The 14,935-nt window shown below is 37.4% G+C and overlaps 1 non-coding gene across 1 annotated transcript; it reads left to right on the top strand.

Moving 5' to 3' along the window:
* Nucleotides 1-4,644: 4,644 nt before the first annotated feature.
* LOC117801710 lies at nucleotides 4,645-4,796 on the top strand. Its single transcript, XR_004624448.1, has one exon. It is a non-coding gene; the product is annotated as a U12 minor spliceosomal RNA (small nuclear RNA).
* Nucleotides 4,797-14,935: the final 10,139 nt, after the last annotated feature.

Here is a 14,935-nt window from a genome sequence, read left to right as displayed (position 1 = left end):
CCAGAAGGGAGTGGCATGATATATTCACAGTGCTAAAAGGAAAAAAACATGCAACCAAGAATACTCTATCCAGCAAGACTACCATTCAGACTAGAAGGAGACATAAATAGTTTCCCAGACAAACAAAAATTACGAGTTAATCACCACAAAAATCAGACTTACAAGAAATGTTAAAGGGAATACTCTGAGTGGAAAGAAAAGATCATAGTCAGGAGAAAGAAAATTATGAAAGGAAAATATTTACAGGTAAATACAAGATAATAAAAGCACTAGATTAATCACTTATAAAATCAGTACTGAGGTTAAAACAGAAAAGCAATAAAATCAACTATACATATAAAAATCAGTTAAGGCATTCACAATATAAAAGGATATAAAGTATAACATCATACACATAAAATGAGGGAGGTAAAAAACTAGTGTTTTTAGAATGGGTACGAACTTAAGTGACCATCAACTTAATACAGATTATTTGAATAAGATGTTATATATGAGCTTAACGGTAACCATAAAAAAATCTCTTCCACATGATTTGTAGTCATAAACTGAATTTGAAACTATTGTATTTTAAGAGGAATTGCTAATCAAAATCAGAATGAATAAATCAATCACAGCTCTTCACAAGTATTTTGTTATGCACTCTGGAATGGATCACCTAGGAAATCATATTTAAGAATAAGTATATGAAACCAGTACATTTATTCTAATGTAGAAGAATTTTAAACTGGATTTAATTTTTTAAGCCCAGACATAGCTATATACTCATTTAAACTAAAAGATTAATGTCCCTGTGTTGAAACAAACTCCAGAATAAAAAACAAAAATAAAAACAAAAAACTAGTAACATGAAAAATGTATGCATTCATTTATCAATAAATTTATTAAGCACTTACCAAGTACAGACCAGTAAGTAAAAATGTGCTGGATTCTATTGCCTATTAAAGATTTTATAATTTCTACTTTTATGAGTTCATACTCTGCTAAAGGAAATAGTAATATTTTCAAATTATAACATCATACAACTTATAATGTAAAATATATGATATTTGTAAGAATAAAGACAACAAAGAGTATTTATCATAGGAGTGGGTTTTTTTACATATACTTTTGGTAAAATAATAATAATGCAAAACTCCTGCCAGAGAATTAAATGAATTTCATTTCTTATTACAGAGAAAGTAAAAAAATAATAATAATTAAAAAAAACACAATGTGTATTAGTTTATCTTAAATTATATTGTAATTTATATAGAAATAATTGATATAGACCCTTTAAGTATGATACAGTGTCCCTCTACATCTCTTACTACAATCTTAGGTTTAAAATCTAATTTATCTGATATGAGAATTGGTACCCCAGCTTTGAGGTCTTTTGGCATTATAAATGGATCTCCATCCCCTCACTTTCAATCTGGAGGTATCTTTAGGTTCAAAATGAGCCTCTTGTAGACGGCATATGGATGGGTCATGTCTTTTTAGCCAATCTGCAACCCTATGCCATTTCATGGGAGCATTTAGGCTATTCACGTTGAGGGTAACTATTGACAGACACGAATTTAATGCCATCATATTGCCTGTAAAGTCCCTGTTTCTATAAACTGTCCCTGTAAATTTCTGGTCTATATTACTCTTGGGGTCTTTCTTCTTTTACCACCTTACACCAGTTAGAATGGCAAAAATTAACAAGACCAGAAACAACAAGTGTTGACGAGGATGTGGAGAAAGGGGAACCCTCTTACACTGTTGGTGGGAATGCAAGCTGGTATAGTCACTCTGGAAAAGAGTACGGAGGTTCCTCAAGATGTTAAAAATAGAGCTACCCTATGACCCAGCAATTGCACTACTGGGTATTTACCCCAAAGAAACAGACGTACTGAAAAGAAGGGGCACATGCACCCCAATGTTCATAGCAGCAATGTCCACAATTGCCAACCTGTAGAAGGGGCTGAGATGCCCTTCAACAGATGAATGGATAAAGAAGATGTAGTTCATATATACAATGAAATATCACTCAGCCATCAGAAAGTATGAATTCCCACCATTTACATTGACATGGATGGAACTGGAGGGGATTATGATAGGTGAAATATGTCAAACGGAGACAGACAATTATCATATGGTTTCACTCATATGTGGAACATAAGGAATAGAGGGGAGGACCACAGGGAAAGGGAGGGAAAGCTGAATGCAAAAAAATCAGAGAGGGAGACAAGCCATGAGAGACTCGACTCTGGGAACCAAACTGAGGGTTACAGAAGGGAGGGGGGTGCGGGGATGGGGTAACTGGGTGATGGGTATTAAGGAGGGAATGTGTTGTGATGAGTACTGGGTGTTATATGCAACTAATGAATTGTTGAACACTACATCAAAAACTAATGATGTACTATATACTGGCTAATTAAGCATAATAATAAAAACTAATAAAAATTAAAAAATTAAAAAATAATTAATACAGCCATTTAATTGAAAAAATAAATAATTGATACAGCTAAAATTTAGTTATAGCATTTTGAAAAAAAATAGAACCTTTAAAGCACTTATAATATTTCTAACAAGGGTAATACATGCCCAGCACAAAATTACTAATCTAAGAATTTAAGTTTCAAAATGCAACACGGGTTGCCATGTAACTGTTTATGCTGGTTTTTCAGCAGCAGGTGAAGATTTTAAAAGGAAGGACACCCAGTTGACTCTGATTCGAAGAATTACATCCTAAAAGAATATCCTAAAAGAATTTATATCCTAAAACAAACCACTTACAATTTTTTTTTAGTTGTAGAGATGTTTTGGGCAATTTCAATCATCCCATTTTTCTGAATACTGATCAATTGTTTTTTCTTTTAAAGATTTTTTATTTGTTTGACAGAGAGAGACAGAGAGAGAGGGAACACAAGCAGGGGGAGTGGGAGAGGGAGAAGCAGGTTTCCTGCTGAGCAGGGAGCCCGATGGGGGCTCAATCCCAGGACCCTGAGATCATGACCTGAGCCAAAGGCAGATGCTTAACAACTGAGCCACCCAGACACCCTGATCAATTGTTTTTTCATTCTGTGAATATAAGTGACTCTCAAATGAACTTAGGATATTCAATGTCATTCATTTCAACTCTATGTTTCTTTTCCCTGGGCTAAATTTCCATTAAGATCTTGAAGGACTATCCATTAGAAGCATATATTTTATAGAAAAAAAAGTATGTTTTACATTCAAAAAATGAAATGTCCACAAAAAACAATTTTTAAAAAATGTATATAATGTATTTTTCAGTATTGCTGCTCAAAGAAAAAGTCGTATAATACTGATGATATTACAATTTGAAGGACATCTCAAATTACTTCCATAAATTTCAATCTAAATAGAACTATCAGGCCAAAGAGTGCTGAAAATCAATTATGGCATAAAAAGTACCCTTGAAATCTGTATATTAAGAGGCTCCATTTCCTAAAAGGATGAGGAAGGTAAAATTCAAAGGAAAAGCATCCACCTATCTCAGATAGCATGTGCTAGCTAGAGTAATCTCAAGAAAAGAGACGATAATGAGGTGGAAAGGAAAGTTCTACAGCCAGCAAAATAAACACAGCTTGGAAATTAAGGATAGCTGCACATTTCAAAGTTGGCATTCTCTCAATACTGAGCTCAGTAGAGAGCATTCTAAATACACTTATATGCCATACATATTAAGTGCTTTTAAAAACCAAAGTTTATACAAGGTCTTTCAGGGTTAGGCAAAAATCTCATTATCAATGAAAAGATCCCTGAAATAGATGCCAATGGCTCAAATCCAACCAAGATGAAAAAGAGAAATTATATAGCCATAGAGAAATCAGAATTTCAAGAAAAACTCAGAAAACTTAGCTGATCTTCCTGAATCAGGAGCATTTATTTAGGCTCCTAATACCAGAGGTCTGGAGTCTGTAATCAGTTTTCTGAAACAGCTCTCAGGCTCTTTTCTCTTGACTCTTTTCTGTGACTTTTTCCTTTCTCTGACTCTAATTTATCTTGCACACTATCTCTGGATTAATCTCCCTCAGGCCCTTTCATTCTATTAGCGTTCAAAAACTCTACAACAACTCCCAATTCCTTCCTAAACAGATTTAACAGCTCCTGCTTTTTTTTCTTTTTCAGATTCCCTGCAATTTTTCTACCTCCCACTCAGACAAGACTATTTTCCACTAACCCCAACCACAGAACTTTCTCTAAAGTTGGTAACATCATTTATTTGCACCATGCACTTGACTACCACCCAAGCATTGCTCAACTTGCTTCCTTCCTGAAATACCATCCTCTCTTCTTGACCAGCTGAAATCCTTTCTGCCCATTCCTTAAGCTTCAGCTTAAGTCCTGATTTATTGACATTTTGCATGTTTCTTATATACTTTGGCCTATTCTGATTAATCCCAGCTCTAAATGTTTATAGAGGAACAAACATGTTCCATATAATTTACAGTTCAGGTGTCTATTATTTTGTTATTTTTCATTAACTTTCATGGGCACTGAGTCTTAAGACATTCATAAGACAGTAAACTATTTGGAGGTTTTCATCACATCTTAAATTTTTATAATATAGGATGGATAGTGAGTGGATAGACAGGAATTCTGCTTCATTTCATAAAAAGGGGATTTAAGGAGTCCTATTAAAATACATATTGTATACCTTAAACTTATGAGTAAGGAAAAAAAAAAGGCTTGGCATGATGCCTGAATCCTCACTGCTAATGTGAGACAAAGTTTTGAGCTGGTAAAGGTTTCTGCTGAGGTGACCCACCTAATTTGTGGGATGCCTGGGAGTCACAATCTGCTGTCGCCCTTTGACACTGAGAAGACTGTACGAAGGTAATAAACAAGGATGAGAAGGTGCATGTTTCCTATAGGTAAGAAACTAGATTAGCCACAGAGGGTTAAAAAAAATACATATTTTATAAACATGGATGAAGAAGAGAGGGCGATACAGGCTTCCAGTTCTGGAATGAATATGTCAGGGGAATAAAAGGCACAAGATAAGGAATATAATTAATGCTATTGTAATAACAATGTGGTAGAAAAGATGGTAGCTTCACTTGGGATGAACATACTGTAAGATAGAAACTTGTCAAATCACTAAGTCGTACACCTGAAACTAATGTAACATACTGTCAACTATACTCAAATTAAAATATATATATATATAGTATATAAAAAACAAATAAAATAAAAATAAATAATAAAAATAATTGAAGGAATTGAGTACAAAGGCAGGATATTAGACTCCTAGGGCTATGGTAATAAAGTACCACAAAGTAAGTGGCTTAGAACAACAGAAATTTATGGTTTCACAGTTCTGAAGGCAAAGTGTAAAGTCAAGATGTCAGCAAGCCCATGTTCCTCTAAGTATAAAATCCTTCCATGCCTCTTCCTAGTTCGAGGTGGCAGCTGTCACTTCTTGGCTTACAACTGCATCACTCCAATCTCCACCTCTATGTACCTGTGTCTACACCTGGTCTTCCCTCTTTTTATAAAAGCACTAATCATATTGGATTATGGGCTCATTCCACTTTAGTAGACTTCATCTTAACTACACCTGCAACAACCCAATTTCCAAATAAGGTCACACTCTGAGGTACTGAAGCTTAGAGCTTTAGCATATATTTTTGGAGGACACAAATCAATCCACAGGAGGCAATAAAAACTGAGGTGCAAATTAACTCTGAATTTAATGACTAAAATATATGCTGAGAAGTTCAGCCTGGAAGCAAGAAACAGGCAACATATTTACTTCTAAAATAATGAGGATACATGATCAACCACTTGATTCAGAGTTTGTAAGATTTATGCCAACAAATTATAAGGAAAACACAGAAATTGTGCATGGATCACAAGGGAAATTCATCCTAAGAGAGCTGATGAAATAGACTTGTGGGTGATTTAGAAAACACTATTATCAATAAAACTGTACATGATATACATGATTTTTTAAATTAGAGTTTAATTAGATATGCTTTTTCAAAATTTTTTTTAAAGATTTTATTTATTTATTTGACAGAGATAGAGACAGCCAGCGAGAGAGGGAACACAAGCAGGGGGAGTGGGAGAGGAAGAAGCAGGCTCATAGTGGAGGAGCCTGATGTGGGGCTCGATCCCATAATGCCGGGGTCACGCCCTGAGCCGAAGGCAGACGCTTAACCGCTGTGCCAACCAGGCGCCCCGATGACTCAAATTTTTAAGTTCAGTAAAATTAATCATGGGCAGGATGGGAGTAATAATTTGGGGAAATATGACAGCATCAATGTATGCAGTTTTTGATGCTATACTTTAATCAAGAAGTACATATTCTTTGATTCTAGAATATCTATCATAAATTAGAACATCAAATTCAATGGATGTATATCAGGTCAAAAATAAGTGTTTAAACTTTTCTTTTTAACCTTTGAGTTCTTGAATATTTGATCTGAAATATTTACTTTGTTACATTATTTTTAGACTATATTATATATTGTGTGTGAATTCTAAGAATTCCCTCTGTAATCTAAATTCACATATCCAACTTCTTATTTGAAAACACCACTGAGATGTATCATCAAAATCTAATGTTGAATATGTCCCTGAGGTAACTATTTCATCTGCCAATTTTCTTATTTCCCACAGTACAGATAATTTATTGTTTTGTTCTCCATACGTTTCCTGAACTTTTTTTGACCTGCTCCATATGGGATGAGGAACAAGAGGGCAGCTATCCAATAAACTATATTTTCCAGCCTCCCATACTAATTAGACTTAGTTTAGATAGATTTCTATTTTTCCTTTCTTCTACTTTCTATTAACATCTTAGCTATCAGTTATATATTTTTCCTATAAAATATCATATAGTGTTTTCCCCTTCTAGCTGCTTTGAATATTACCATTTGATCTTTAAGTATCAACAGTTTGATTAGAATACACCTAGGTATGCTTCTCCTTGTATTTATCCCATTTTGATTTGCTGTCAGTATCTTCCAAATGATATAGGAAATTATCAGTCATTATTTTTTCAAGTATTGTTTCTATCCCAATCCTTTGCCTTCTCCTTCTGGGACATTTTTTTTTTTAATAAAATTTCCACATGTACTTTATGCTTAGTTTTATTTTGTTAAGTTTGCCTTCTAGCTTTTTCTTGGTTTCAGTTTACATATAATTTCTAATAATGTATTTCTGATTTCAATATATATAGGCTATCCTATGCTCTGCTTTTAATCACATCCATGAGACCCACTTGATTCTTCTTCTTCTTTTTTTTTTTAAGATTTTATTCATTTGAGAGATGGAGTGCATGAGAGAGTACCAGCAGAGGGAGTGGGGTAGCTGAGAGGAGCAGAGGGAGAAGGAAAAGCAGACTCACCCGATTCAGGGCCCAATCCCAGGACCCAGGGATCATGACCAGAGCCAAAGGCAGATGCTTAACCAAGTGAGCCACCCAGGCACCCCTCCCTACTTGATTCTTCTTTGTATAAATACATAAACATTCTCTTAATATTCTCCATCCATTCATTCACATTATTTTCCTTTTTCTCTCTTTTTTATAACATATGAATCAAGAATATGTTAAAGTTCTTGGGGTTGTTTTTACAATAGACTATTGTATTTCTTTATTGCTTGTCTTGTTGCTGGTTACTGATACAATTAGTAATTTCATATATCATATATTGGAGGTAATACACAGTAAAGATCTGGATTATCTTGCCTTCTAGTTCTCCCAGCATATCCTTTACTCCTAGAGCAGGTATGTTAATTCTAGGATTTGGTCCTTATTTCTAGATCAGGGCCTTTCTGGATTCTTAACTCAAAGTTCTGGATGTTCACCATGGTATCTCTAACTGGGCTTGGCCTGATAGTTTTACAGAAGTAAGTGTCTACCCAAATCTCTCCTGTCTCCTTGTGGTTGCTCTCTACTAGACACCCTGGAGTTTTACTCCTTGGATGCATAGCTAAAAGGTGAGCCAAAGACATAAATAACTTTATATATGTTATTGTGTCTCCTTTTCTGCTATGCCTTTCTCTCTAAATCTTTGTTCCTGAAATCCAAACCACCATAGCAGCAATGAACCATATTTTTCCCCCACACAGTGATATTACTACCTTCTTTTTTAATTCTATTTAACTGTGATTTGGGAAGTCCTAGCTAATGCGAAAAGAAAAGAAAAGAAAAGAAAAGAAAAGAAAAGAAAAGAAAAGAAAAGAAAAGAAAAGAAAAGAAAAGAAAAAATATATGGAAGAAATAAACTTTGTTTACAGGTGACATGGTTATCTATTGAGAAAATTTGAAAGAATCAACAAAAAGTTCCTAAATCAAATAAATGCTTATAGCAGAGCTGCAGGATACAAGTTTAATACACAAAAGTCAATCCATATCTTCTGCTTAATATTGCTATGAACCTAAAATTCTCTAAAAAATAAAGTCTATTTAAAGAAAATGTTGTTAGTGAAGTAGCAATGTATATAAGTTTTCTTGAATGTCCTGACAAAACAGACATGATAACAAATGCATTAGAGCACTAAATATGTAAATAAATAAAAGAGAACATTTAAAGTATTTTAAACCAAAGTAGTCAAGTGCTATCCTTACAAAACACAAAATTTCATTGAGCTGTGCCGAACTACCAGCACCCATGTATATAATTAACTGTGTGAGAGGAAGTAGAAGGCAGTGATTTCTGATAGCTCTGATGCTGATAAATTGCCAAAAAAGATTCATTCAGAGAGCAAGAGAAGACTCTGGAATAGAAGTCAAACGTAACTATCTGAGAGTTAACATGGTGGAGGAGTAGGGGTCCCCTTTTCCAGCTGGTTCCCTGAGTCGAGCTGGATAGGTACCAGACCATCCTGAAAACCCACGGAATCAGCCTGAGACACGGGAAGATACATCTGGATCTCTACAAATGAACATCTCCAGCGCTGAGTATTGAGGTACGAAGCGGGGAGCCACGAAACCGCGCAGAGATATCGGAAGATGAACAGAAGGGGGAGGGAGCTGCCCCGCTCAGGGCTGGGAAGCAGTAGCCACCTGCACTGGGGAACAGGCCGGACTCATGGATGTGAACCCGCGAGAGAGCAGACTGAGACCGTGAGCCTGGGAATGTGCGTGACCAGACTGAAATCCCAAGCTCCGGAGCGCACACTTGAACTAGACTGAAACCGGGAGCTCAGGAGTGGGCACGCATCCAGACTGACAACCAGAGTTCTGGAGCGCACACTCGAACTAGACTGAAACCGAGAGCTTGGGAGCGCACGTGTGACCTGACTGAAAACCGGAGCTCCAGTGCGCTCACTGGGACAGGACTGATACTGGGAGCTCGGGAGCACGGGCTCACCCGACTGAAAACCAGTCCAGAGTGTGTGCAAACAACACTGAAACAGAGAGCTCAGGGCTGAACGTGGGACCAAGGGGCAGCTGGTGGTGTTAGAAACACAAAGGACAGAGACCTGTTGGGCCTGGAAGTAAGGGCTGGGACACCTGCTGTGGGGCACACAACACAGGATGCTGCAGGGTTTTTAGCAGCACTGACAGAAAAAGAGTTAAAGAGGCCATGAGAGCTTAGTGGAGAGCGGACTGCGATCTCTCTGTTCTGAGACAGAGGCTAGGATACAGCCACTGCTGCTCTGACTCTCAGAAGAGCCACAGAAAACCACCAGGGAAAGCTGCCAGAGAACAAAGCCCAGAAATACCAGCTCACATTGTGCCAATCCCCATTCCCCCTTGCAGGGGACAGGGAGACTCTACCCAAACAGGGTTGCCTGAATATCAGCGTGGCAGGCCCCTCTCCCAGTAGGAAGGCTGAAAAATCGAGAAGGCCACATCCCTAAGGTCCCTATAAAACAAGTGCAAACTGCCTGGGTCCTGGTCAATAATTTGGGCTCTGGGCAACCCCACAACCTCTCCTCATCAGAATGACAAGAAGGAGAAATCCCCCCCAGCAAAGAAGAGATAGTGAGTCTGTGGCCTCTGACACAGAACGGATGGATATGGATATAAACAAATTATCAGAATGGAGTTCAGAGTAACAACGGCCAAGATGATGTGTAGACTTGAAAAAACATATTAATGAAAATATTAACGAGAATATAGAATCTCTAAGGGCAGAAATGGGAGCAAATCTGGCAGAAATTAAAAATGCTATGAATCAAAAGCAGTCAAAATTAGATGTTCTGACAGCCAGGGTAAATGAGGCAGAGGAACGAATTAGTGATTGGAGGGTGGCATGGTAATAGAGAAACTTAAAACAGAAACTTGGCTCAAAAAAATTCAATCTCAAGAATGTAGATTAAGGGAGATTACTGACTCAACGAAACATTCTAATGTCAGAATCATCGGCATCCCCGAGGGGGTGGAGAAAGAGAGAGGTCTAGAGGAGATATTTGAACAAATTGTAGCTGAAAACTTCCCTAATCTAGCAAAGGAAACAAGCATTCATGCCCAAGAGGCAGAGAGGACCCTTCTCAAGGTCAACCATGACAAACCAATGCCACGTCACATCATAGTGCAATCCGCAAATATTAGATCCAAGGATACAGTATAGAAAGTGGCCAGGGAGAAGAAATTTCTCATGTACAGAGGCCAAAATATCAGAATTATGTCAGAGCTGTCTACACTGACCTGGAATGAGAGGAAGGGTTGGCAGGGGATTTTGAAAGCTCTATCTGAGAAAAACATGCAGCCAAGGATCCTTTATCCAGCAAGACTGTCATTCAGAATTGATGGAGAGATAAGGACCTTCCAGGATCGCCAGACACTGACCAAATTTGTAACTATGAAACCAGCCCTACAGGAATATTGGGGGGGGGGTGTTCTATAAAAGTAAAAAGGCCCCAAGAGTGATACAGAACAGAAATTTACAATTTATTGAAACAAAGACTTTACAGGCAACATGACATCATTAAAATCATATCTCTCAATAATCACTCTGAATGTGAATGGCCTAATGCTCCCATAAATGGGAATGTCAATGGCCTAAATGCTTCCATAAAATGCCACAGGGTTGCAGATTGTATAAAAATACATGACCCATCCATTTACATCTAGACTGAAAGTGAAGGGATGGAAAACCATTGTTCATGCCAATGGACCTCAAAAGAAAGCTGGGGTAGCAATTCTCATATCAGACAGATTAGATTTTAAAGACTGTAGTTAGAGATACAGGAGGACACTATATTATTCTTAAAGGATGTATCCAACAAGTGGATATGACAATTATAAATATCTATGTCCTCAACAGGGGAGCAGCAACATACACAAGCCAATGCTTAACCAAATAAAGAGACATTAATAGTAGGGGACCTCAACACTCCACTCTCAGCAACAGACAGATCACCTAAGCAGAAAATCAACAAAGAAACAACAGCTTTGAATGACATACTAGACCAGATGGACCTCATAGATGTATACAGAACACTATACCCCAGAAAAACAGAATACTCATTCTATTCAAATACACATGGAACTTTCTCCAGAATAGACCATATACTGGGTCACAAAACAGGTCTCAACTGATACCAAAAGACTGAAATTATTCCCTGCATATTCTCAGACCACAATGCTTTGAAATTGGAACTCAATCACAAGGAAAAATTTGGAAGGAACTCAAACACTTGGAAACTAAGAACTATCCTGCTCAAGAATGATTGGATAAATCAGGAAATTAAAAATCAATTTAAACAATTTATGGAGACCAACAAGAATGAAAACACAATGGTCCAAAACCTATGAGACACTGCAAAGGCAGTCCTGAGGGGAAAATACATAGAGATCCAAGCCTCACTCAAAGCATCGAAAATTCTAAAATGCACTTTTTATATTCTCACCTCAAGAAGCTGGAGCTGGAAAAGAAGAACAGGCCTAACCCACGCATGGGAAAGCAGTTGATCAAGATTAGAGCAGAGATCAATTAATTAGAAACGAGGAGCACAGTAGAGCAGATCAACAGAACTAGAAGCTGGTTCTCTGAAAGAATAAATAAGATCAAAAGCCACTGGCAAGACTTATTCAAAAGAATAGAGAAAGGACCCAAATTAATAAAATTATGAATGAATAGGGAGAGGTCACAACTAACACCAATGAAATAGGAAGGATCATTAGAAAATTTTATCAAAAGCTTTATGTCAATAAATTAAACAACCTGAAAGAAATGGATGCCTTCCTGGAAACCTATAAACTACCAAGACTGAAACTGGAAGAAATTGATTTTTTAAACAGACCGATTAATTATGAAGAGATTGAAACAGTGATCAAAAAGCTCCCGAAAAACAAGAGTCCAGGGCCTGATGGATTCCCCGGGGGAATTCTACCAAACATTCAAAGAAGAAATAATAGCTATTCTCCTGAATTTGTTTCAAAAAAGAGAAACAAGGAAAACTACCAAACTCATTCTATGAGGCCAGTATTACCTTGATTCCCAAACCAGGCAAAGACTACATCATAAAGGAGAATTACAGACCAATATCCATCATGAATATGGATGCCAAAATTCTCAGCAAGATCCTAGCTAATAGGATCCAACAGTACATTAAAAGGATTATCCATCATGATCAAGTGGGATTCATCCCTGGGATGCAAACATGGTTCAACATTCACAAATCCATCAGTGTGATAGATCATATCAACAAGAAAAGAGTCAAGAACCACATGATGCTATCAATAGATGCAGAAAAAGCATTTGACAAAATACAGCATCCTTTCCTGATTACAACACTTCAGAGTGTAGGGGCAGAGGGTAAATTCCTCAATTTCATAAAAACCATCAGATGCAGAAAAAGCATTTGACAAAATACAGTATCCTTTCCTGATTAAAACACTTCAGAGTGTAGGGACAGAGGGTACATTCCTCAATTTCATAAAAACCATCTATGAAAAGCCTACAAAAAATATCATTCTCAATGGGGAAAAGCTGTAAGCCCTTCCCTTAAGATCAGGAACACGACAAGGATGCCCACTCTCGCCATTATTATTCAACATAGTATTAGAAGTCCTTGAAACAGCAATCAGACAACAAAAAGGGATCAAAGGTATCCAAATTGGCAAAGAAGAAGTCAAACTGTCTGTCTTCACAGATGACATGATACTCTATATAGAAAACCCAAAAGACTCCTGCCCCAAACTACTAGAACTTACGGAACAATTCAGTAATGTGGTGGGATACAAAATCAATGCTCAGAAATCAGTTGCATTTCTATACAAGAACAATGAGACTGAAGAAAGAGAAATTAGGGAATCCACTCCATTTACAATAGCACCAAAAATCATACGTTATCTCAGAATTACTTAACAGAGATGTAAAGGATCTCTATTCTAGAAACTACAGAACACTGATGAAAGACATTGAAGAAGACACAAAAAGGTGGAAAAACATTCCATGCTCATGGATCAGAAGAGTAAACATAGTTAAAATGTCTATGCTACCCAGAGCAATCTACACTTTCAATGCCATCCCAATCAAAACTCCAATGACATTTTTCAAAGAACTGGAACAAACAGCCCTTAAATTTGTGTGGAACCAGAAAAGGTCCCGAATTGCCAAGGAATTCTTGGGAAAAGGAAAAACAAAGCTGGAGGCATCACGTTGCTGGATTTCAAGCTATACTACAAAGCTGTGATCACAAAGACAGCATGCTACTGGCACAAAAACAGACACATAGACCAACGGAACAGAATAGAGAACCCAGAAATAGACCCTCAGCTCTTTGGGCAACTAATCTTTGATAAAGCAGGAAAAAACATCCAGTGGAAAAAAGACAGTCTCTTCAATAAATGGTGCTGGGAAAACTGGACAGCTACATGCAAAAGAATGAAAATTGACCACTCTCTCACACCATACACAAAGATAAACTCCAAACGGATGAAAGACCTCGATGTGAGACAGGAATCCATCAAAATCATAGAGGAGAACATAGGCAGCAACCTCTACGACATTGGCCACAGCAAGTTTTTTCATGACACATCTCCAAAGGCAAGAAAACAAATGAAAAAAATGAACTTGTGGGACTTCATCAAGATAAAAAGCTTCTGCACAGCCAAGGAAACAGTCAAAAAAACTTAGAGGCAGCCCACGGAATGGGAGAATATATTTGCAAATGACAGTACAGATAAAAGACTGGTATCCAAGATCTACAAAGAACTTCTCAAACTCAATACACAAGAAACAAATAATCAAATCAAAAGATGGGCAGAAGATATGAACAGACACTTTTCCAATGATGACATACAAATGGCTAGCAGACACATGAAAAAATGTTCAAAATCATTAGCCATCAGGGAAATTCAAATCAAAACCACACTGAGATACCACCTTATGCCATTTACAATGGCAAAAATGGACAAGGCAGGAAACAACAAATGTTGGAGAGTATGTGGAGAAAGGAGATCCCTCTTACACTATTGGTGGGAATGCAAGTTGGTACAGCCACTTTGGAAAACAGTGTGGAGGTCCCTTAAAAAGTTAAACATTGAGCTACCATATGATCCAGCCATTGCACTACTGGGTGTTTATCCTAAAGATACAGGTGTAGTGAAGAGAAGGGCCATAAGCACCCCAATGTTCATAGCAGCATTGGCCATAATAGCTAAATCGTGGAAGGAGCAGAGATGCCCTTCAACAGATGACTGGATTAAGAAGATGTGGTCCAGTTTTTTTTTTTTAGGGGGGAGGTTAAGATGGCGGAGGAGTATGGGACCCCTTTTTCAGCCGGTCCCCTGAGTTGAGCTGGATAGGTACCAGACCACCAGGAATATCCACGGAATCAGCCTGAGACGCAGGANATATGATCCAGCCATTGCACTACTGGGTGTTTATCCTAAAGATACAGGTGTAGTGAAGAGAAGGGCCATAAGCACCCCAATGTTCATAGCAGCATTGGCCATAATAGCTAAATCGTGGAAGGAGCAGAGATGCCCTTCAACAGATGACTGGATTAAGAAGATGTGGTCCAGTTTTTTTTTTTT

Source organism: Ailuropoda melanoleuca, chromosome 3 (assembly GCF_002007445.2).
Source record: "Ailuropoda melanoleuca isolate Jingjing chromosome 3, ASM200744v2, whole genome shotgun sequence".
Taxonomy (NCBI): Eukaryota; Metazoa; Chordata; class Mammalia; order Carnivora; family Ursidae; genus Ailuropoda; species Ailuropoda melanoleuca.
Note: the sequence above shows the minus strand (reverse complement) of the source record. Positions and strands in the feature narration are given on the sequence as shown.